At 39.0% G+C, this 26,219-nt stretch overlaps 1 protein-coding gene across 5 annotated transcripts in view; it reads left to right on the top strand.

Annotated features, from left to right (window-relative positions):
• The window catches only part of PACRG (parkin coregulated), a 444,517-nt gene that overhangs the window by 322,908 nt on the left and 95,390 nt on the right, over positions 1-26,219 (top strand). Inside the window, exons 1-3 of one of the 5 annotated variants that reach the window (XR_009762315.1) lie at positions 17,306-17,518; positions 18,723-18,843; positions 19,638-19,725. The exons of 2 other annotated variants lie outside the window; for them this stretch is intronic. The gene's annotated coding sequence lies outside the window, so the exon portion shown is untranslated. Of the gene's footprint in view, positions 1-17,305; positions 17,519-18,722; positions 18,844-19,637; positions 19,726-26,219 lie in introns of those variants that run through there. 2 more of the 5 variants (XR_009762314.1, XR_009762316.1) reach the window with 2 other exon arrangements.

Raw genomic sequence — 26,219 nt, forward strand, 5'->3', positions numbered from 1 at the left:
AACAAAATGTATGGATGGTAGCTAGAATCCAACAAAGCATAAGTGTATTTAACCCCGTTGAATTGCAGCCTGTCTTTATTGAGTTGTATCCAATGGGGTTGTTCAGCTGATGGCAATGCTTCATCCAACCCTCTGGCATATATTTAGAGAGTTGCGGGCTATAGAGGAGAGGGGGTATTGCTAAAACTCACTTCCCACCCTGTCTTGCTGATGGAAGCCTTACCATCAACTCAGTGACATTACTGGAAACAACCCAGTATCTTCACTGAATTACAACTCTCAGTATGTGATCGCTCATTGGGTAGCTGCTGACTGTTTCTCCTTTCAAGTTCACGTCTGTATCTGTGGGTTTGTATTCTTCCATTTTCTCCTACTCTGATAGGAGTAGGCTCTGTTATTTATTTCATGGTAACGACAAACTTAAGGATAAAAATAGTGTAATTTAAAGTTTTAGCAAAACCAGCAGAGTGGAAGGGAAAATCACACTCTGAATGTTATCTACAAATTCATCATTGCCTTTGCATTGAACCAGTTCCAACCTTTCTTTTTCCTCAGGAACATTTGCCAAGTAAGAAAGTGCATCCATGCTCTTTCCAGTGCCATATAGTGTGTTTCATAAGAAGAGCCTGCTGGATCAGGCCAGGGGCCCATCTAGTGCAGCATTCTGTTCTCACAGTAGCCAAACAGATGCCTATGGAAAGCCCACAAGCAGGACCTGAGTGCAAGAGCACTCTCCCCTCCTGCAACTTCCAGCAACTGGTTTTCAAAAGAATATTGCCTCTGACTATGGTGACAGAGCACATCTGTCATAGCTAATAGCCATTGATACCCTTATCCTCCATGCATTTGTCTAATCTTCTGTTAAAGCCATCCAAGTTGGTGGCCATCACTGCCTCTTGTGGGAGTGAATTCCATAGTTTAATTATGCACTGTGTGAAAGGGGTAGAAACACACTCACTGTTCTGCCAGTTCCACCTCTCCTGAAAATGGAGGCACACAGCGCTAGTCAACCCCCAACCTTTTTTATGGTAAAACCTGGTGGGATCAGTTCGGGTGCATTTCCCCCCCCAATTCAGCTTAAAAGAGATTTCACAGCTGATTGGCAGATCAACTGCACCCTCTCCAGGTGTGGCTAATGGAAATGCTTTGCTGTGGACAACTAGTGTGTTAACAGTCAAGAAGTACTTTCTTTTGTCTGTCCTGCATCTTCCAGCATTCAGCTTCCATGAGTTCTAGGGCTGGTTCACACAGAGCTTTAGTGTGGGTCCTTTTTAATTTGCATAGATCACACGACGTTGCACGCAATCAGCAGCTAGATTGCAGTTTTCCCCTTTAAATCTGTAGCATATCAGTGCTCTTTTAATCCCAAAAGGGAAGGTAAAAACGACTTCAGTTCATATCTCTGAGCTCTTGTAGACACTTTACTCCCATGGTTTAGGTGGGTGTGTCATTTGTTCCCCTCTCCACACCCACTCCCTCCTGCTCCCTTCTTTCATTTCATGTTTGGCTGCTGGCTCCCGTTCTGCAAGCCTGCTGCAAGCTGTGCTTTATTTTTCTTTCTCCCCTAATTTGTGCACAAAAGTATAACACTGTTCAAGCAAATATTTGCATTCCAGCTGGATTATAGCAGTGAAAATACAAATAATCGCACTTTATGAAACTCTGGAACAAACTGAGCATGCACAGTTGCCAAGGTAATCAGAGGAAGTGAAAATTTGATTTTAAGAGGGCATGGTCAGGAAGCTGTGTGATTAATCCTTTCCCTTCAGTGTGAATGAAAAGCACTGGGTTTGCAGCTGGCTTTGAGCCCCCTGTGTGGACTGTGCAACCAGAAAATGGAGGTAAAAGCAGCATCTTTAATACGATGTTTTGCTCCCATGTGGATAAGTCCCTAGTGTTATGAAAGAGGGGGAAAATGTCACACATAATTTTGTACACTTCTATCATGTCGCCTCTGACTCTCCTTTTCTCTAAACTAAAAAGCCCCAAATGCTGCAACCTTTCCTCGTAGGGGCATCGCTCCATCCCCTTGATCATTCTGGTTGCCCTTTTCTGAATGTTTTCCAACTCTACAATATCCTTTTTGAGGTGAGGTAGCCAGAACTGTACACAGTATTCCAAATTCAACCGTATCATTTATGCAACAGCACTATAAAAGGTCCTCAAATGCAAAGATGTATCACTGAACACTAAAGTCAGGATCATTCAGACCATGGTATTTCCGATCTCTATGTATGGATGTGAAAGTTGGACAGTGAAAAAAGGGGATAAGAGAAAAATCAACTCATTTGAAATGTGGTGTTGGGAGGAGAGCTTTGTGGATACCATAGACTGCGAAAAAGACAAATTGGGTGTTAGAACAAATTAAACCAGAACTATCACTAGAAGCTAAAATGATGAAACTCAGGTGATCATACTTTGGACACATCATGAGAATACATGATTCATTAGAAAATATAATAATGCTGGGAAAAACAGAAGGGAGTAGAAAAAGAGGAAAGCCAAACAAGAGATGGATTGATTCCATAAAGGAAACCACAGACCTGAACTTACAAGATCTGAATAGGGTGGTTCATGACAGATGCTGTTGGAGGTCACTGATTCATAGGGTCGCCATAAGTCGTAGTCGACTTGGAGGCACATAACAACAACAATAATATTGGCAGTTTTATTTTCAATACCTTTCCTAATGATCCCTAGCATGGAATTTGCCCTTTTCACAGCTGCCGCACACTGGGCCAACATCTTCATCAAGCTATCTACTATAATCCCAAGGTCTTGTTCCTGGTCAGCCACTGCCAGTTCAGACCCCATGAGCGTATATGTGAAATTAAGATTTTTTGCTCCAATATGCATAAATTTGTACTTGTTTATACTGAATTGCATTTGCCATTTTACTGCACATTCACTCAGTTTGGAGAGGTCCTTTTGCAACTCTTCACAATGTGTTTTTGTTTTAACAACCTGAACAATTTAGTATCATCAGCAAACTTGGCCACCTCACTGCTGACCCCTAACTCTGGGTCTGTTATGAACAAAAAAAGCACAAGTCCCAATACCAATCCTTGGGCGACTTCACTTTCTACAGCCCTCCATTAGGAGAACTGTCCATTTATTCCTACTGTCTGCTTCTAGTTACTTAACCAATTCTTGATTCACATGAGGACCTTTCCTCTTATTTCACAAGTGATATGGTTACCCAATCTTTGGTGAAGTAACTTGTAGGAAGTTTTTTGAAAGTCTAAGTGCACTATGTGCACTGGATCACTTCTATCTATATGCTTGTTGACACTGTCATTCTAACAGGTTAGTAAAACAGGACTTTTCCTTGCAGAAGCCATGCTAGCTCTGCTTCAGCAAGGCTTGTTCTTCTATATGCTTGGTTAATTTATCTTTAATATATGTTCTACCAGTTTTCCAGGGACAGACATTAAGCCAACTGATCTGTAATTTCCAGGATCCCCCCTAGATCCTTTTTTAAAGTTGGGCATTACATTGGACACTTTCCAGTCCTCAGATATGGAGGCAGATCTGAGGGACAACTTACATATTTTTGTTAGAAGATCAGCAATTTCACATTTGAGTTTTTTGATACCTCTCAGATGGATGCCATTTGGACCTAGCGATTGGTCAGTTTTTATTTTGTCTATTAAAGCTAAAAGTTCATATCTCGTCACCACTATTTGCCTCAGTTCCTTAGACTCCCTTCCCACAAATATTAGTTTAAGTTCAGGGATCTGCCCTGTATCCTCTACTATGAAGACAGATACACACACACACAATAATTTAGCTTATCCTGCTTTAGTATACCTTTGACTCTCGTAGTTGCCCCACAGATATGTTGTTTGTGGCAATGGGTTGTATCCAACAGTTGGGCTTGTGCAACAAGGCTTTCCTGCCCCTCCTCTCCTCATCAGCCTCCTGTGCCTTCTACTAATGCAATCTACTAGATTCCCTCTCCCACTGCATCCCCCTCCCGTACTATATCACAGGCCTTTTTCCTGACTATCATTAAACGTTTCAGGAGCACTGTGGGAAGGATAAGGCAGGAAAGCCCCACTGTGTGGGTGGCCTTCTGCTCATTCAACCCAGTGCTTCTCCCATGATGGTGAATCACAAGAAAGCTCTGGGAAGTACAATGGGTTAGATAACAAAAAAGTTGCCTTGGAACTCTCTCCAGTGTAAGCAGGGGATATCAAGTTGCATTCCTTGTGATATGATAGCTTTGCAGATGCAGAAGTACTTAGTGAAGCCATCAGTTTCCTTTAGCAGACCATTGGAAGGCCATCACATACTTTATGTGACAGTAAACCTTGTCAGTTTGCCTTGAAGTAAACAGGGATCCATGCCAGTCCTCCACATTCTGACATACAACTCTGTGACACACAAGTTTTCACACCCATGCTTTACATTTTTAGGTTTACATATAAAAAAATCCCATAGGTGTACATAAAAAATATGTGAGGAGGCCATAGGGAGAGGCTATTGGTAAAGGGGATTGGATGGCAGTATTGTATTTGTGGTTGAGGGTCATTGTTGGCAGCCGAATGAGCAAAGCTGGATGTAAAAATACAGATTCCTTGAAATGTTATGGTTTCAAATTCTGCTCATATTACTTTTCTCCCTGGGGGTTATATCCACATATGCTAACCCTGGAACCTTGGAACTAACCCATTGTAACTTTTCAGCAGAGAAAACAGATAAGTAGCTCAACTAGTTTGAATATCCCATCTCTTCTTCTGATAGTGTTATTTAATAATTTTCTGCATGGCCAGATCAAGGGCTTGCTTATGACACCTCCCAGTATGAAAATCTTTAAAAGGTGGGAGGGGAATGATCTGACCTTAACAAATGAAAATATGTTAGGAAATACAAGCTAGAAAAGAAATGAATTCCCAACTGCTGAAGCAAACTGGCACATGCTTAATGTCTTGGGTCCAGGGGACAATCCCTCAGCAAGTTCTCCTTTATAAAACCCCATTGAAATTTGTGGTATATGCACAAAGATATAGGTGCATGACTTTCAGTGGTTTGTTCTAACTCATTTATTATTTTTATTTATTTACTTATTTATTAGATTCATATCCCACTCTCCTCCCAATAGGAGCTGTTAAGTATTCCTACTTTAGATTTATATGTTAGAAATTATGCCATACCCAAGAAGTAAATACTGTAAATACTTTGGAACCTTGTCTCTAAGGGCATGAGTACTCCCAGATCTTTAATTATTGGACAAATACCTTCAATTGCCTGGCATTCCCATTTCAGTAAGCTATACATGACCTCCCCCGCTAATAACCCTCCTCCCATTGAGAAAACAAGCATGCCTCAATGGTCACTGGTTACTGCATTACAAATTAAATCCCTCATATCAGCCCATAGATCAGGCAAAGCTCCAGGAGAAGATATGCTGCCTCCAGAAATTTATAAAACCTTTCCTGACTGGTGGGCCCCTATTTTGGCAAAGTTGTTTAATCAGATCAATAGCTCAGGCATCTTCCCCGAGGGTTGGAAGCAGAGCATAGTCTTCCCTATTTATAAAAAGGGTGATAAGCAGGATCCAAATAATTATCACCCCATTAGCCTCCTGGATATTGGCTCTAAGCTCTATAGTAAATATCTTCTGTTAAAAGCAGAGGACTGGGAATCCTCTAACCAGGTTATTTACCCCGAACAGGCTGGATTTAGGAAAGGAATAGGCACTATTGATCACTGCCTGACCCTCCTTTTTTTAGCCAAACAGTGTATAGCAGGTCCCACCAAGCATTTATATGCTGCCTTTGTCGACCTGGCAGCTGCGTTTGACTCCATCGACAGGAACTTAATGTGGACTAAGTTGGCAAATACCAACATTGCCAAACGTCTATTGTTCCTGATTAGAGAACTGCACACAAATACCTCGGCACGAGTAAGAGTGGGGATAACTGGTTCCCTAACTGATTCCATTGTTATAAATAAAGGGGTAAAGCAGGGGTGCCTTTTGGCCCCAATACTCTTTAACCTCTATATAAATGACATAGTCCCTTATCTATCTGGGCCGGAGTTTTTTCCACCTTCAATTGGAACTAGGAAAATATCCATTTTACTATACGTGGATGATATGATACTATTATCTATCACTCGCAATGGTCTAAGGAGGCTACTGTTGAAACTTAGCGATAACTGTGCTAAAGAAAAGTTGACGATCAATTACGAGAAAACAAAGGTGATGGTGTTTGGCAAAAGGCACACTAATTTCACATGGAGAATTGAAGGACATCAAATTGAACAATGCCGTGAATTTAAATACCTGGGAGTATACTTCTCCGAAAATCTTTCATGGAAAAAGCATGTGGATATGACTATAGCTTCTGCATTAAAAACAATTGGAGCCATACTAAAATTTTATCACACGGTAGGTGGCAATTTAATTGCCCCTGCCTTAAATTTTTTTCAGACTAAGGTTCTTCCACAGATCTTATATGGTGCGGCAGTCTGGGGGTGGGAAGAAAACCAGCTAAAAAGGCTCGAGTCTCTTCAAAATAGTTTCCTGAAAAGGTTACTGTTTTTACCTCATGGTACCCCAGCCGCCCTGCTTCGAGCAGAGACCGGTCTGCCCTCAGTTGGAGCTCGTGTTCACTACACTTTGATTAATTATTGGAACATCTCCAAAGTAGCCCCAGCCAAGTCACTACTCAACTCTTGTGGCTGTATAATAAGACTTGGGCACAGAAGAGTCTTTATAGGATGTGAGGTTTGTTTAAAGATGGGCACTCTCTATTGGAAAAGTAAATAAGTGCACAGCTAGGTGAGGGGTGTCCAACGTGGCTTCAGTTGGCCCAAATTCAGTACTTTAGTGCTTGAGTCTCTAATTTGCCTGCGCTACATAAGAGTCTAACCTTATTTGAAAATTATTGTGTTAAAACTGGTAAGAATTTGAAAGATATTATTTCTTTTTTGTATAAGAGTTTGTTGTCAGAGTTGCTTCCAGCTCTAACAGGACCGAAGGCAAAATGGGAAAATGATTTAAACATACAAATTGAAGAGGTGCAGTGATAATGAATATGAACCAATGCTCCCCCCCCGAAAAACCTATTTCTGCTTGTGTGCAAGAGACCATTTTAAAAGTTGTTTATGGGTGGTATTGTTCTCCTGTTAAATTAAAGCAAATATATTCTAGTTCTTCAGATACATCAACTAATCCCAATGGATCTGGGCCTGGCTCTCCTCTCATTATATCTGGACATGATAAACAATGTTGGTAATAAACAGTCAATAGCTTTTATGTTGGCAGCCAGGGCCGGTTCTAAGGGGCGGCCAGGTGGGGCACTGGCCCGAAGGCCCCTAGAGCTACGGAGGGCCCTCCGCTCTCCTTCCATGATCAGCTGAAACATCTGCGGACTGCCATCTCCCCGCTATCCCCCCACTTTACCTACTTTTCCGTTGTTTTTTGCAACGCACAGATTTGCCATCAATCAAGATGGTGGCTGAGGTTTCCTTAAGGGGCTGAAGCCTCTGCTGCCATCTTGGCTGATGGCACGCATGCGTGCTACACACGTGCGTTGCTGCCATCAACAAAAATGGTGGCAGAGGCTTCAGCCCCTTAGGGAAACCTCGGCCGCCATCTTGATTGATGGCAAAGCTGCGTGCGCTGCAAAAAACAACAGAAAGGTAGGTGAAGCGTGGAGATAGCGGGGGATGGCGGGCAGCGCGGAAGCTCCTGTCTTGCAGTCCACAGATGCTTAAGTTCCACGGACCGCGGAGAGGGAGTGGAGGGGCCCAGGGTAGGCTGGTACCCAAGGGCCCCGGCATGCCTGGGGCTGGCCCTGTTGGCAGCTGTACAACTTGAGATAGCCAAACATTGGCAGTACTATTTATTTATTTATTAAATTTATATCCTGCCCTGCCTCCTAGAAGGAGTGCAGGGTGGCAAACAAAAACACTAAAAACACCCTAAAACATCTTAAAAACAAAAGACTTTAAAACATATTAACACAAACATATTTTTTTTAAAAAGCTTTGAAAACATCTAAAAAGTAATTCCAACACAGATGCAGACTGAGTTAAGGTCTGTACTTAAAAGACATGTTGAAAGAGGAAGGTCTTCAATAGGTGCCGAAAGGATAACAGAGATGGTGCCTATCTAATATTGAAGGGGATGGGAATCCAAAGTGTCGGTGCCACAACACTAAAGGCCACTTCCTATGTTGTGTTGAATGGACCTCCTGATAAGATGGCATCTGCAGGAGGCCCTTACCTGCAGAGTGCAGTGATTGACTGGGTATATAAAGGGTAAGACGATCTTTCAGGTTTCCCGGTCCCAAGCTGCATAAGCCTTTGTACAGCAAAACCAAAACCTTGAACTTGGCCTGGTAGACCTTCCCCTTTACTATACAGGGTTGGTGGTTAAAGATAAGGAAGTTAGCACTGGCTGAAAAGCTAACTTGAGTAAATAAAATAAACAGACAATCACAATCCAGATATACCTTTATTATGACTTGGCATCCACTCATGAATTATGGGGCTGATCAGTATAGGGTGAAGCTGCCAGAGACTCGCAACTCTTTTGGGCACGATTTGTTGCTGAAATGTTTATGGTTATAATTATTTCGGAGTGTCCTAGCTTACTCCTAGAACATTTTACTACCTGCAAGTGCTCAGCTTCTATTGCATGTTTCAACATGTAGACTCTGCAGTACACTATGATTTGTTGTTATGTTGTATGTTTTCTTGCTTAAAAATGTATTTTAAAAAATAATCTATACTATGGTGTCAATTATTTGCAAATGTGTTTAAATATGATCAATTAACCAGCCAGATGATTAACCAACAGAAAATTCCTTAATCGATGGATAGCTTAAGTATTTAGAACAATATTCTAGGCTGAGTGAACCTATTGCTAAAGAGGGTTATAGAAACTGATGAAATTATCTGTCATTGCTTAAATACTCTGTGTCATTGGAATTCAAAATGACGTTATATTCACACATTGGCTTGCATCCATGAAATATTTGAAGCATTTCACCTGGAAATGTGATGTCAAAGTAACGGTTAACTATTCTGTCTTTGGATAACACTCCTATATTCTGGTTCTATTTAGACAATGGAGCTCCCTGAAATTGGCTGTTGGAATTTCTTCAATTCAAATTCAGTTTGATCTGGAAAGCACATGATAATTTTTTTCTGGCGTCGTACTATAGTATGCAAGCAAAGATATCAGATGGGAGTTTCCAAGCAATCACAATTTTATGCCACAGTTTGTCTCCCTGTCCTGCAAATGATTCCTGAATAGATTACAGAAGACGGCCACCTCTCAAACATAGGATAGGAAAGGTGGCATTGTGACGAAGAAGTAGGAGTAACACATGATTTATAGAGCCAAATTATAGATCAGTTCCTCATCAGGCTTAGCCTGAGAATCACAAGTAGCATACTGTGTAATATGATGAAAATTCAAAGGAAAATATGATTATAAGCTAAGAACCAGATGGTAAATACCACAGAAAAAAATAACTTCTGAAATAAGCTGATATACTATTCCGGGTTAGACATTACAGTCACCTATATCATAAGAAAGATTAAACCAGTGCAAAATGAAGTTTTTTCTAGTTTTTCTAATTTGCAGTGATGACACGGAACGCAGTGTTTTATCTTATCAATCGTTTCTTATGACTGTTTATTAAGAAAGTTAGTTTTTAGCTAGAAAATGAGCCCAGAGTTACATGCAGCATGATTCTATGCAGGCTTTTTCAGAAACATGTTACACTGAATTAAATGGGGCTTATTTCCAGGCCAAGAATGAAGCACTACTTATGCGAATAACTCAATTACTTTATGATAGACTGAAATCTAGACACTGGGCAGAAACTACTAGGAAGCTCTCCCATATAAGCCTCATTGAAATGAATGGGTGCCAAAGAAAAGCATTAAGATGCTTTTGCACATTTCCCATTCACTTCAGTTGAACTTGTGCAGGAGAATTTCCTGGTGGATTACACCCATTATTGTTAAAGAGCATTATCATTGAGGCTCCCATAGCACCAGTTGCTTTGTTTATAGTTAACATAGCTTATGAGATGAGGTTTTGTGACTTTTATTTTTCTTGTTTATAGTTCAAGGTCCTAGGAAAAATTATGTTATCTTTTTGAAAAAGCAATTTGGAACTAGAAGAACTTGCAGATTCTTATATAATGACTATATCTGTTTTATATTGTTGCAACATATTTTAAAATGTTCATGAGTTAGTAGAGCTTTACAATTAGCAAGTTATGGATTTAAGTCTGTTGAAATATGTAATAACTGGTATTTCTTTTTAAATGCCTTTTAAAAAGTGCCACAGGAGTACACAGATATGGCTATTGCTTGAACCCTGATCCGCTTGTTGAACATGCTAGGTTTCATTTTTATTAAGTAGTAGCAGATATGCCTTCAGGGTTCATGGGCCACTTGGATGAACAAACTGAGTAAATAATACAGAGAAGAATGTTGGAATGTGACACAGGCAGCTCATTCATTCATGACAAAAATAAGCAAGTGCCTTTGGTTAGTGTCTGGAGTCAGCACACATTCATGTAGAGGAAGGTTGGTTATGATGTTGACCCCAGAGAATGAGATCTGTGAAATAAATATAATAATATTCTCAGTTGTAAGAAAGTTTCAGTGTACCATCTGGTCATCTAGTAGTGGCACTGGAGCACAGCAGAGGTAAGATCAGGCCCTCCCTCTGCATGCAAGCTGCCATGCAAGGAGTGAAGTGCCTAGGCTCTGCTGCATGGGTCCCTGTTTGAAGACAGCCCCCATCTCTTGTACCTTACAAAAAGAGAGAATGATTACCCAGAATTATGCTGACTTCTTTGTGGCCAAAGAGGGTTTGAACCTGGATCTCTGACAGTCAAACCCAATATCCGTACCACTATATATTATCCTGCACTGGCTGTCTCTAGATTCACAAGATGAGGATTGTAGAATAAATAACATTTTTATGGTTAAAAATCTTACTGTCTGAATTGAAATAAAGTTATTTTTCCCTGTTTTGTTTCTCTAGCTGGAATCAGTTTCAAACTTATGCCAGACTATGGTGGTAAAAGTTTGTATGAAGGTATGTTAGGTTGATGAATTATAATTCTGCTACCTCTTTGTAATCAAAACAAAGTTTTGCTATCAAACTGAGTTCCTCTTCTTGTTTAATATTGTGTAAGCAAAAGCAATAAGTTGAATTGAAAAGAGATTAATGTTGATGGAAGATACAATTTAGTAAGTAATTCCTTCTGTAAGATATAGATTCATAAACTGGTATTTTTATTTGTATTTTAAAATAGTTTGTTTTGTGCTGAAACTAAAATCTGTGAAGCAACATAAAGCATGTATCACTGAGAAGGTGTTTATTAATGTAGTGTTTTCTCTCCCCCCCCCGATATGTTATATGCTGCTCATTTGTTATCCAGTGAATTTATTATTTATTTAAAGTAATTTATAGCCCACACTTCAGTACTGATATCAAGTTAAGGTACAATATAAAATAAATTATAAACCAGTCCCAATTCTTTTAGGGCTGCAGATTCCATTTGTGGCAGTGGTGGTTGTAGACAACCTTCAGACTGTGTGTTTTACTAATTTATCTCTCACACTGAATTCCCAATTATTATATTTAATATTACTCTTGATACAAGAAAGAGCTTTGTACATTTCTGCACCATGCAGATTTTATCCTTGTAAGATTGGTGGTAATTACTATTAAGTAAAAGCATATATCTTGCATTTTGTCCTTTTGTTTATATTTCAAAATATGACTTGGTGCAAACAAGAGCAGACCTTCAATGTATTAGCATTCTTAGACTGAAATACTGTTTTAAAAATACAAATAATATTTTGATCCCAGAACACCTTTATATACTCAAGGTCAAATTTTGTTCCACCAAACCTGTTCATCAACGATCCCATTATTTCAGGAATTAATTCTAAAATATCTTTAGGAATTAGAACAAAATCTTCCTTGGGTATTTAATAATATTTTAAAAACAGAAAGGGATGTTTTACTGGCTCTAGGTATGAATTTTTAAAGTTCAGTAATAAAGTTATTTTTATGTATTTGTAAACTGGTTCCCCACCCACATCTCTCTTTTTAATGTTTCTCAATGATATGGCCAACTACAGGTTTTAAGAGGCAGCTTCATATCCAGAACTGAGCTGCATCCAGAATATATTTATTAGAGTTATCCTGCTAGCTCATAATCATGAAGGGGAAAATACACAGGCCTATAAAAGAAAGATGGTATTATTGCAACATATGGAGAAGAAACAAAATAATTTATATTTAAATTCTTATGACAAGCTGAAAAGTTGCACCACTGTATTTTATCATTTGCTTTTATACTCAACCTTTTAAAATGTTTATTAGGTTTTGCAATAAAAAATAATCTGACTTCTGAAAAGTCCTTTCAAGCAGAACTTTGCCATTTGGAAGGGTTATGAATACCGAAAAACTTAAAATGAAATATTTGAGAAAATAAATAATTTGTATTTTATAATGAATCACTTTCTTATGTAAAGTAATCAAAAGGCCACAGTCATCCTGGAATTACAACTGAAAGTATTGTTACGTTCCTTTTCCAAAAGATACTCAGAGTTGTAATGTTTATCTTAACCAGTACTCAGTTGCCCCACATACTGCACATTGAAGTAAACAATTACAGTAATCAGACTGGAAAGTTACCAAATCATGTGTGATACTAACCCGATACTTATCCTCCAGGAGGGGGCACAGTCATATAACTAAAGCTGGTAAAAGGTGCTCCATCTTGGATTAAAAGAATGACAAGATGATGGCATCTAACTAAATCTAATGCCTTCTCTGAACAGCTTCATGTTCTCTTTAGTTCATTCTGGATATTAAATTTAAGAGGAAGGGTTGTAGATAAGTAGCAGAGAACAAGCTTTTCACACAGACGGTCCAAGATTCAGTCCTTGGCATCTGCAGGTAAGGCCTCTGTCTGAAACCCTGAAGAGCCACTGCCACTCTTTGTAGACAATTCTGAGCCAATGGTCTGACTCAGTAAAAGACCATTTCCTAGATATTTAGCAATAATTGTGACAATCAAAACCTATAGTATCCCATAACATAATTCCATGGGATGTCACCATAACAACCTTCTTAAAACCTTGCACCCTACACCTCCAGCTCACTCATACAATCTAGAAAGTTCTGGTGATGTACAAGGGTGTAGTTGTCCGGGGTCTCAGGGGGTCTTAGATCCTTCCTTTTTTGGGAGCAGGGTCCCAGCCGGGTCCCTATGTCTTCAGCATCCTGCGAACAACTCAGCATGAAAGGGAGTGTGTTAGCCACTGAGAACATTTGAGCCTACCTCCTTGTCCTTTTGTGCTGATTGAAGCCAATGAGAGTGAGAGGAGGTGAGTCAGCCACTGAGAAGATTCTTCTCAGTAGGTGACACACTTCCGTTTCATGATGATTAGCTCCTAGGGAGATATGTTGTTGTGGAAGAAAATGAGTGTGGGAAGGACTAAGGACAATGGAGAGCAAGCAAGCGAGTGAGGGGGCATGGCTGTAAGAGAGTGTCATGGCCCCGTCAGAGGACTCCTCAGATGAGGACGACTCGGGAGTAACAGCAGCAGACCCAGGAGCAGCAGACCCAGAAGGAGACATGGAGGAGCCTCCTGAGAATCCAGCTCCTTCTCCCCCTCAGCTGCAGAGCACCCCAGATACAGCAGAGGCCCTGCAGCCAGACGCAGACAGTGAACAGGATACTCCCCCCTCACCTGCAGAACGTAGACAGCAGAAGGTCAGGCAGAAGAGAGGCAGGCCTGTCCCCTTAAGGCCCAAACGCTGAGGGCTCACACCTGCTGTCAAACCTGCTCCTTATAAGGCACACATTGGCCTCAGCTTGTTGCTGACTGCAACGTCAGGTGTGGCTTCGTGTATTCCTTGTTTTCTTGCAACGTCTCTTGGACTGACCCCTTGGCACTTGACCCTGGACCTCTACTGACCTCGCTGCTGGACTTCTGACTCGGCAAGTAAGCTTCGGACAGGCCTGGCCCTTATCAGGTTCCCTCCTCATAGACCTGGCAGATTTACGACCAGACTGCCGGCTAAGGACTTTCCTTCCCTGCCAACGACCCAGGAATTCCAGCCCCCACCGGCACTGCTGACTCAGTGCAGAGCTGACAGAGGGCATGGCATGACTATTATGAAGGGACCCTGCACTTCTGAATTTGCCACTACTCTACTGGTGACCTATGAGATCAAGTTTTGCTGAAAGGTCTACAGCAGTGGTTCCCAAACTTTTTCTCACCACAGACCATTTGAAAATTGCTGATGGTCTTGGCAGACCACTTAATGATTTTTTTGCCTTTGTACCAATTGTAATGTGCTGTGTTAGATGCTGTATGATTTTAATTGGTTTTTATTGCTTCATCCAGGAATTCCAGGACCTGTACAGCCATGATCAGTTTCTTAATGATATGTTTTTGCTGCTATTTTATTGGGTCTTTTCTATGGGTTATTGTGTGTGTTGTATTGTAATGAATTGTTCTTTTTTATGATTTTATTTCATGCTTTATGCTCTTAACATTTTTAAGTTAGTTAGAGACTCTTTATATAGCAAGTGACTAATAAATTGAAATAATAATAATAATAGCAATAACAATAACTACAACTTGTTCCAACTCATCACTGGGTAGCATTGAGGACAGTCTCTTCCTCCCCATTTTTTCCTACAGACACACAAACCATTCTCATACTTTTCCTTTGAGATTTCTTTCTGTTCCTCTCTTTGTACTCTGTTCTCTTCCCTCTCCCTTCTCTGTCCCTTACAAACCAGAAACAATCTGTTTTATGTCCCCACCTGCTCTCCTTCAGCACAACTGGGCTTGATTCCAAGCAGCTGACACAGATGGGGAGGCAAGCAGCCACAGCACCTCCTCCAGCCTCATCACAGAATGCATGCGGGGGGGGGAGCCATGATTTCTGATGACTCCTCCATCTATAGGCACCCATGCCATATCCCACTCCATTCCTGAGCACACCCTGCCCCTCAAGATTGGCTTTTCAGGGGGCACTGGGGACCACAGCAGGGACGAGGAGTGTGCTGCAGCCCCATTTTGCACTAAAACAAACGAACAACCCATTCACAGTTTTGAGGATTTATGCCATTGAAAACCAATTAAATTTTGACAAGCTGAAGAGCAGTTTGGTTACATTGCGGAAGTAATCAACACTCTGGGGAGTATTTTTATATTGTAAAAGAAGCATTGAATGCCCAAAGGAAACACTTTACAAGGATGGAATAAAGCAATAAATTATTGGACTGGAATAGTGTCTAGTATTAGATTAGGTTTAGGTTAGGATTAGGATAGGCAGCAATGGTCTTAATAGACAAGACTTCCTGAACACATTAGGATTGTGTATTCATTAATCTATTTTTAAATGGCTTACACTCTGTGAAGCATTCAACTAGTCACAAACACAAATTGTTAGTATGCCTATAGCTATGTGCTTATGCCTTGTTAATTTAAGTATCTTTTTGATATCAGTAATTAAGCCACTGAAGAAGACTAGAAATTGAAACCCATCTGGCATTTCTTTGGACATTTCTAAACATTTTAATGAGACATTAACTTTTAGCAGTTTGTGGTTATCATTTAAAGATTTCAAGAAAAATACATTTTTGTTTGTACTTGAGTTATATGTAGTGGACAAGCTAGTTATATGCTGTACTAAATTTTCTATTTTGTAGATTTCTCATCTATTTCTGGTACTGGGTGTAAATCAGCCCAAACTTTCTGGCATCATTCAATCATAACTTCAATCCTGGTTCAATTTGCTCAGCAGCAACCCAGTGGAATAAGGAAGACCACACACACAAAAATCAACTCAAAACTGTAACTGAAACTAATACACTAGTTCAATGTACAAAGCTTAATGGTATTATGAGATAGTAAAATATTTACTGATAGAAAATAAAACCAATATAATAATTGAAACTACAGCAATACCAAATAACTTAAGAAATATGTTAAAGCAATGTGATCTATATTTGCATAAACCTTTTGTTATAGGAATGATATGAAATATAAAACAAAACACACACATATAAACTAACTATTGATTGATAATGAAATGAATTAAGAATAAAATAACAATATTGACCACATGTAATTATGATTAAAGATAACATTGACAAGGCAAGCATTATGAATGATTATATGATAAATGATTACATTGCCCACCTAACACCCTCCAGCACCACTGTTTGTGTATTGGCTCTGAGTTTACTAGAATATTAGATTATGGAAACTCATAGTTCCCTAGGAGTGGATAGGCCTGAAGCCTTCAGCTGAGCCAAACATATAAAAGCAGGACAGAGAGATAGCAGCAAGAAAGAAGAGAAAGTAGTCCACAGGCACTCCCTCCCCGAAGATCTAACCTACCCAAAATTTGAATAATATTTTTTACCAATCAGTAAACTGGATCAGGAGATAGGAATTATCCAGTAAATTTACATTAATTTCAGTGAGAGTGGGTGGACCCTCATAATTCATATAATATGATTTACCATAATCCATCTGGGAGGGGGACGAAGAGTAGTAACTGAGACCCCTGCATCAATGATTTTCCATGCAGGCACTTTTGACTCAGTTCAGCACTGTTCTGGCAAAGGACCAGTACGAACCAAACTAAACAGGTTTTAAAATGTTCCTTTAACATGTATGCAGAGTTGCAACCATATTTTACGGATTATAGATTCTGTGTTGATTCTTTTAGAGTTACTCACTTACTGCATTTGATAGATGAAAATTTAAAATACCTGTATTTTGTTGTAATGAGCAAAACCTAACTGGTGAGGAACCTTGAAAATGTAGGAGGGTTTAGCCCTTTCAAACTTTAAAGGAAACTTGTACTGGTTTCATATTTTGAGTGCAGAATTCTATTTTTTGAGTCGTATCAATTTTTCCATCCCCACCTTTTATCCACATTTTTAGTTTATTCTTTGAAATGATATGTGACAATATATTTTTGAGAAGGGACTGATTTCTTTATCAAGAATATAGATTGTAATTTTCCCTGGTTTGGTTTTGTAGCTTGTTGACCATTCATAGCCTTTTCAGAACCATTTGCAGTTTTTTACTGTCAATAAATAATACCCTATCCATGTTTACTTAGAAATAAGTCCCATGTAAGTGGATATCAGAGTGCAACCTACGTACCAAGCTCTTAAAGATGTTAACAATTATTTACATCTTGTTTCTTGCTGTCATTTAATTTAAACAGCTAGGGGGCAATGTAGCTTACAGCACACGTTCCATTTATAAATCCTGAGGTCTGGGAGCAAAGCTCTGAGTTGGCGTTTGTTGACCTGCATGCTATCTCGAGTTCTCTCCTTTCTTGGCTGATGGAACAACTGGCAGTTTTGAGTTGCTAAGGCAGGCTGATATTATATTGATGTTGGCAATAGAGAATACAGGCTTGCCTTCCAGATCAAAGGGACAGTACAGCTCCTGCAGCTGTTGGGAAAGAGACTGAATGGTAAGTGAGAGTAAAATAGTACGCAGTGATCTTCAGAACCCAGCTGACTGCTGGTCAGGCCAGGTGCAGGCAGACAGAAATTCCTCATTGATGAAAAGGGGGAGGCAGAAGCACATACTCTGTGGGTTGGGGGCGTGAGGATAAACAAAGTACCCTTTCTATTGAGCTTAGAATATCATCACTGGAAAAATCCAAAGAATTAATCCAACTCCCTTGTTGACTAATTTGTGTGTTCTTCCTACTGATATTTTGTTTAAAGGGCCTATTGTTTGTTTTGCTATCCACTGACACAGTTTATATTGTTTAGAACTATAATCGCAGCAACACATAGCTGAAAATGTAGGACTAGCTATGTTTCCTACTCTGGTCAAACACTAAACACAATGTACCGGATAACATAGCCCCTTTGTGAAGAAAATGCTAGCTTGCTTTGTTTTAAAAAATTTCTATCGTCTTTAAAATGGTTGATGGATAGCAGTTTTTCTGGCCCTGTCTCAGGAAACACTGGAAATCTGGGTGCTGTATATGTAAAACAGTTCCATCTCAATTGTAACATCTAATTCCATCCCACCAACCCACCCCCAACTGCAGCAGGAATGATAGTCAAAAGAAGTCCCATTCAAACTGAAGGTGCTTGTGTCAAAAGATTCACTACACCAAGCTGATATTTTCCAGTGATCATATTCTATGCATGAGGGTGCAGATGCCGTACACTGGGCAAACTACAAAATGCATGAAAGGAGTTTTATTGTTTCTTACATCCAGCTAAAGCTGAAGACTGCACTGACAGCATTTTATTTTAGGAGGCTGCTTGATAAGGACAGCATCTTGCCCAAGATTTATTGTATTTACTCATTGTATCTGTCATTTGCCTTTCTTAGCATTATCACAATGGGCTTGTATTTTACTAAGAGTGTAGAAACTATTATTTCCCACAAGGATGAAAATTTAACCTTTCCCAGATTAACTCCTAAAACCTGCACTCCTGTACACACTTACCTGAGAGTAAGGCCCATTTAACTTAATAGGAATGACTTATTTATTTATTTATTAAATTTATATCCTGCCCTTCCTCCCAGAAGGAGCCCAGGGAGGCAGAATAAAGAGTACTTCAGAGTAAAGATGATAAGGACTGCACTAAAGAGTCATATTATTGTGGTACATGGAATCAAAAGCAGAATAGGTCCTAAATCTTCATTTGCAGGATGCTGTATAGAGATTTGCTGGGTAAGCAGGATGAGGAGAGATTGAATGAAGTATGAGAAAAGATGGCAGCAAAAAAGAGAACAGAAATGGGTACCAAAGAAAAACAGAGCCTCACTAAGGTTAGCACTCAGTGATAATACCATATATTTTAGGATCCACCCTATTCTTTTGACTAATTTGTTTTGATGATAATATTGCATTTTTAAATTTTTGTAACCACTCTGGAACCTCAGGATGAAGGGCAGGTAAGAAAGCTAATCATCATCATCATCATCATCATCAGTTTTATCTCTTAAGCAATGAGGGTTTTCTTTCAGTGACCTATAAGCTTGTTGTATAACTTTCTGGAACAGTGATCTAATTGAGGCTGGCATTCCAGGACATGTAAAGGAGAAAAGGGACTTTAAAAGAGTCATGTATTTGCTTGTTTTAGGCAGCAATGCTGGTAAGCACTGAATGTGTTGCATTTTTTCTAATATTAAGTAAGAAAAGTGCACTATATTGAGTTTCGAAATGAAAGTGCTGGCCCTTACACAAAATGCATAGTGTGCATGAGTTAAATTTTTGAGCAGACTTAAGAACAGCACACCTAGTACAGAGAGATCACATTGTGTGAATATTGTTGAAAATATATTGATGAGACTATTCTTAGCAACAAAATAGCCACGAGCTATGTAACTTTCTCAAGGTAAATGGTGAAGTAACATTTGGACCTTTTAATTCAATGTATATAATAGTTAAACATTTTCATATGTATTGGACCAGTGGTAAATCATCAGTAAAGGAACATCCTTGCTTCATTCCTTTTAGCTACATACATTGTTCAAAATATGTACAACCTTATACAATTCTTATTTCCTCTCTAGGTTATATAGTCCAATTGATATAATTTCTTCTTTTGCATTCATAACAGGCAACAGCAACATTCAAGGTGTCCTTTTTCTTTTTCATCTGAAGTCATAAACAAAAGGCTTGACCAGAAATAAAATGTTAATTATCCTTTCTAAAAGGTGACATTATGTTACTAGCTTTGGTAACTATTATTGGTCCAGATGGCTCTGTTGTTTGCTTGCTATCTATCTATTTACTCAGACAGTTCCCTAACATTTCATCACACTGTAGCATGACCAAAAGAACACAATGCATAATGGGCTGTTAAGACAGAAGCAGGTTATGTCCTTGATGACTGGGGTCACCAGGGGGAGGGGACAGGTTTGGACGCTGCCCTAATTGTGTCCCCAAACGTATCGTTTTCATTTTACATCATCTCCCAGAAACGAATGGCTGCCATTCATTTCCGTGGAGGGAAAAGGTTTCAGTGGTCTTCTCTCCACCCCTGTCATGTCCTTCCTCATGCTCACAGTGTACAGGTCTTCTTTTGGTTGTTGTTTTTAAAGCCACATTACAAAGTAACATGGAATTCCATGTAACATCTGGTTTGGCCCTTTAGTACTGCTTCATCTTCAGCTGTCTCCTAAATTCATGTTCACCTGTTTTTGGAAATATGCATAAATGACTTGCATAGAGACCTTCTACTTTTTACTTCTATAAACCTTGAGTCAACATATAAACAACTGGTAATACAATACAATACAATACAATATAGCTGAGGCATTAGTTCTTTCTGTTCCCTCATTTTAGTGCAGTTCCTGCTTCACAACCCAGATTTATTTACTATAATTCTCGGAAAAGACATACTGAATGAATAGCCATTTGGCTCACTGTCTTGACTTATCAAAGGCTCAAACATAAACATTTGCAATGGTGTATCTGCCTGCAGTACGTACTGCTATAATGTCACATTTTGTAAGGCATGTCCCATGTTAAACATGTATGTGCAACTTTAGCAAATATTCAGATTTAGCTTCAAATGTCCCAGAGAGGTTCATTTGCTTGTAAAAACGCTTATTTTTTACAATTCCCCCTCCAGCAAATATAAGGTAATAGTAGTTTGGACTGTTTAATTCTTATTTATCACATCTCATTGCATAATTTTTGTTATCACTAGGCTGCATTTTAAAAACAATGCCTTTTTCCTATGAGATTTTGTGAACACATCAATATTTTTCCCAAAGTCATCAATACATTTTTAAAAAAAGGTTTTATAGATTAAGTCATGAAAGAATCCGTGACTAGAGATGTTACCATATGATGATTACAAATAGAGCCATACTATTTTCTTCTTTGGGGTTTAGTCCATTTGGCATAGATCTTTACCCAGGAGCAAAATCTTAATCATTCATTGCACATGGATTTCAACTGAAATATTTAAAAAAGCATATAGGACTAGAAATTTCCAATGGGCTCTGGGTAATGGTTATCTGTTTATATTCATGCACATCAAACATTTGATATAAGCAAAAAGGGTTTACCATTCATTCATATATATAATTATGTTTTGGGGAGTTCAGGCATAGTTTGACTGTGCAAGGAAAAACCACTGCGTTTTTCTTTGAAATCATTCATTCATATGTTCTGCATATAGATTAAATAAATAGGGTGATAAAGTACACCCCTGTCTCACACCCTTTCCAATAGGAAGCAATCATTTTCTCCATATTCTGTCCTTACAGTAGCCTCTTGTCCAGAGAATAAGTGGTGCATCAGAACAATCAGATGCTGTGGCACCCCCATTTCTTTTAAAGCATTCCATAGTTTTTTGTGATCTAAACAATCAAAGGCTTTGCTGTAATCTGTAAAACACAGGGTGATTTCCTTCTGAAATTCCTTCCTCCATTCTGTTATCCTACGTATGTTTGTAGTATGATCTCTGGTGCCTCTTCTCTTTCTAAATCCAGCCTGGACATCTGACATTTCTCACTCCATATATGGTAAGAGCCTTTGTTGTAGAATCTTGAGCAGTGCTTTACTTGCATGGGATATTAAGGTAACAGTTAGATAATTATTGCATTCCCTGGGGTCCCCGTTCTTTGGAAATGGGATGTATATTGAACGCTTCCAGTCCGTGGGCCATTGTTTATTTTCCATATTTCTTGACAAATTTTTCTCAAACTTTGGACAGATTCCATCTCAGTAACTTGTAGAAACTCAGTTGGTATGCCATCTGTTCCTGGTGATTTGTTTCTTCCAAATATTTTAAGTGCAGCTTTCACCTCACATTCTAAAATTTCTGGTTCTTCATACAGTTCCTCCGTGAATGAATCTGTCATCCTTGCATCTCTTTTATATAATTGTTCAGTGTATTGCTTCCATTTTCCTTTTATTTTATCTCTGTTAGTCAGTGTGTTTCCCTGTTGATTATTCAACATCCCTACTCTTGGTTTGAATTTCCCTTTGATTTCTCTAATCTTTCGGAATAGGGCTCTTGTTCTACCGTTTTTATTATCCTCTTCTATTCCTGTACAATAATTACTGTGGTAGTTTTCTTTGTCCCTACTTACTGTATTATTGCATTTAGGGTTCTGTTTCTGTCTCCTTTTGCTTTCCTTCTCTCTTTAACCATTTTAAGAGTTTCATCAGTCATCCACTGAGGTCTTTCTCTCTTTTTAATTAGAGGCATTGTCTTTTTGCATTGTTCCCTGATAATGTCTCTGACTTCAATCCATAGTTCTTCTGGTTCTCTATCAGCTAGTTTTAAAGCCTCAAATCTGTTCCTTATTTGATCTTTAAATTCTTCAGGGATGTTATTTAAATTGTATTTTGGCATTATGATTAAATTGTATTTTGGCATTGTTCTTCTTCTTTAGATTTACTCTGATTTTTGATATTACCAGTTCATAATCTGTACCATAGTCTGCTCCTGGTCTTGTTTTCGCAGAAAGTATGGAACTTCTCCATCTTCTGCTACCAATCATATAATCAATTTGATTCCTATATTGACCATTTGGTGATGTCCACATCTACAGTTGTCTTTTCGGTTGCTCGAAAAATGTGTTTTCAAGAAACAAATAATTGGCTTCACAGACTTCAATAAGTCTCTCTCCTGCTTCATTTCTACCTCCTATGCCCCATCTTCCCACAGTTTCTAGTTCTTCTCTGTTGCCTTCTTTTGCATTCCAGTCCCCCATGACTGAGCATCCTGTTTGGTGTGTCTGGTCTAGACTCCTGACTTCATTGCTCTCAGCTTCGACACTCTCAACCCCCCTCACCATGTTAACATGTGCATCCTAATACAAGTTATACTCATCATTTTAAAAACAACTGTTCCACATATATTTAACCGTTTGAGTTTAACAATTAGAATTCTGCACATTTTGAGTTCCACACAGAAATGAAAGTTTGGGAGGAAAGCCCTACCTATTGAATTGAATGGAGGTTGTTTACTAGAAATACTTGGCATCAGTGCTTGATCAAATCATGCCATTGCAAGAGAAAACACATTACTAGAAATCCTTTGCCACTATATAGACAAATGAAGCTTTGTAGATATTAGTTACCAGTGCATTTATATAATTAGAGGATGTGGTCTGTAACGGAAATGAATATAGGAATTGTGGCACTATAGCATTGGATGAGACTATTACCTGTTTGGCATATCACTTTTAACCACAGTTAAGCTTTACTATGGTTTAAAGATGAACACACAGTGTGCTGGTGCATGGAAGAAAAATCACAGCCACTTCACTCCTTCCCTGCTCTTGCTGCCTTCAGAAGCTAAGCCATGGTTTGGCTTAGCATTACATCTGAACCCAAACTCATAGTTTGTCTCTCTCCAAAAAGCCATGAGGTATAACCAAGGTTTATTGTTGGCTTACCACTCATGGTTTGTTTCAACAAACCATGAGGCAGCATTCAGACATAAAACTAAGCCAAACCATGGTTCATTTCCTGCAGCACAGCAGCAGCAGCAGGAATGGGGTAGGAGCAAAGTGGCAATTTTCACTCTGCACATTCATCTTTAAACCATCATTAAGCCTAACTGGGTTTAAAGTGATGCGCAAACCAGCCCATTGTTTTTGCACCTCTAAAACAGTCATACAGATTATTGAAACGTAAAGGGTCACTAAACTGCACCGTAAATGAGAGAATTGTCGGAGAGTCGCGATGCTGGGAATGGAGAGTATTGAGCAAGCTTATGAGTGTGTGTTTGAATCCTTGATAAAGATTATACCTTCCCTGCAAATTAGTCAGACAGAGACTTTAAGCTTTAAAATAAGAAACAACTACTTTATTCTGGAAGTACATACTTGATAGGAAAGAGTCCTATATCTAGGTAACTAGCTAAGTTGGAGCAGCAAGCATTGAGCCCAGTGCTTGCCTTCATGCTGGAGGAGAGGGAGAGACAAAGGAATATGTCTGCTCCCCTCTCAAGAGAAAGAAGGAGGGAAGGAACTGTGATCAACATCCTTTGCATATCAGTCTAGCAGGAAGGAAGAGACAGCAGGAGACCAAAGGACAGGTATAACCTAGCAACCAAGAGGTCTCCCCTCTAGCTACCCTTCTTAACCCCATGCAGCCTCAACGCACAAGTTGGAGTTGAACCACATATATTCCAACAAGAATCTTATATGTAAAAAAATTAGGTAAAAAATCTTACAAATTTGCTGATGACAGTTGCATCGAAACAATTTTCACAGAGAAGTGTCAGCCATTTTCCCCACTGAATATTTTGATGAGATGCTAGAGTCCATATCTGTTGACTGCTTGTGGTTCACTTTCAGATGTCAGTTTTATGTGCTGCATGTTATGTTGCTTTGTAGCAAGATTATAATGTCATTTTCAAGTACGGTGCCATTTGCTCTGGCTGGTTATCATCTATTACTGTCTTTGTTTCTGTTTCCATCCAGCTTTGTTCATGATAGTTGCCTTGGATACTTGGCAAAATTGCTGATCTCTAGCATTTATTAGTGGCAAAGACTTCCATGCTCTACCATCTATCTATACTTACTTTAAATGAGACATTTGGCAGCAATATTTCATGTGAACCAACAGCTAATCCCACAGAGGCCCCTAGCCATAATAATAATAATAGCAATGATAATAATAAAGGATGACACACACAAACAAAATAAAGCACCAAAAAAACCAGAATGAGCTGTAATTAATATTTATTTCATTTAACAAATACCTTTCTAGCCTTTGCACTAATCACTGAGGAAAAATCTAGCTTTCCTGCATTGTCACAGCTGAGATTAAGTATGATGGATCCATTCAAATTATCTTGTCCCACAACTGAATGGTGATAGTTCTTCTTCTGATTCAACATGTTGAAAATGTGTTCATCTGAAGCCACTCAGGCAAACTGACACAAATATACAATGCAACTGTGATACTAGGAAACACCCCAGAGAGTCCAAGTTTGAGGATCTTTTGAAGCAATTCTTTTGGCTTGCAATCCAATTTTAAAGTTCATGAAATATATTCGTTTGAGAAAGATGACCTTGTCACTGTGATCTTTTGAGATTTCTTTGTTGTCTAGTCTTGTGCCATTAGAACAGATGTAATTTAATAGTTATGAACATGTTAAACGTTTTAATATGATAAAATCTATATCAGTTAAGAAAAAACAATCTTTTTACCAAATTACATCTCTTATTTGCTGAAATTATGTTGCATTTTGGTCTGAAGCACATAAAAAGAAGTTGTGAAACTTATCAAATGCCCAAAAATAACAAGTATCTAAACCTGAGGCCCTTTGGAGCTTGAGGCCCAGGCCAAATGGCACTCCTGACTACCCCTCTGATTGGACCTGCCAATAGCTTGGTTCCTAGCACCATGTTCTTCTAATTTATAACAGTAGTAGGAATCTATAATAGATAGTCCCTAAATGGGTTTTGTTTGGTTTTCCCACTTTTCTTTAAGACTGTGGTTACTAAATACCATGACAATCGCCTGGTCCTGAAGTGTGCAAGTTGCTGACTTTTCATGAAAGAGATGTGTGTTATGCTTTTGCATCAGTGGAAATTTTTATAATCAAGAATAGATGTCTGCCTACAGATACAACTGTAACACAGGGAAAGTAATCCTGTTTTCAGAAGACTGCGTATATAATTATGGCTGCCTTAGTCTCTAATAGCAAGCAGAAAGGTCATCCAGCTTCTACAACAAACCTGCACTACTTGTAAACTACTAAACTGAATGAAGCCCACCAGCTGTGTACTGTGGTTTGCAATCAAAGCATATAAGCTGCAAAAATAGAGCTATCAGTTCCCCATTTGATTCCCTGATTTGCTTTCTAAATATGTATCAAATCAGGGATTGTCAGAAGGTCCTACTGACAGTAAACAATGAAATCTTCAAAAAGGTACCAGTCGTCCTGGGTCTTTCAAAGCCACTTTAAACATGAGCATGTTGAATCTGTCAGGAGATGCTAAGATTCATCTATTATGTCAAAAGGGTGAAGACTGATACGATCTTATGCAACTGCATTAGGAAGAAAGCACCCCAAAGCACTCACACAGTCACTGTACCTTCATATGCTAATCAAATAAGAAGAACAAATAAATACTTTGCACTAAGTGGAACCATACAAGTGCCTTCCCTCCTTAGTGGAATCAAGGGTGAAGTTCAGTACTTTTCCCCAGTGTATTATGGA

Source organism: Rhineura floridana, chromosome 4, assembly GCF_030035675.1.
Source record: "Rhineura floridana isolate rRhiFlo1 chromosome 4, rRhiFlo1.hap2, whole genome shotgun sequence".
Taxonomy (NCBI): domain Eukaryota; kingdom Metazoa; phylum Chordata; class Lepidosauria; order Squamata; family Rhineuridae; genus Rhineura; species Rhineura floridana.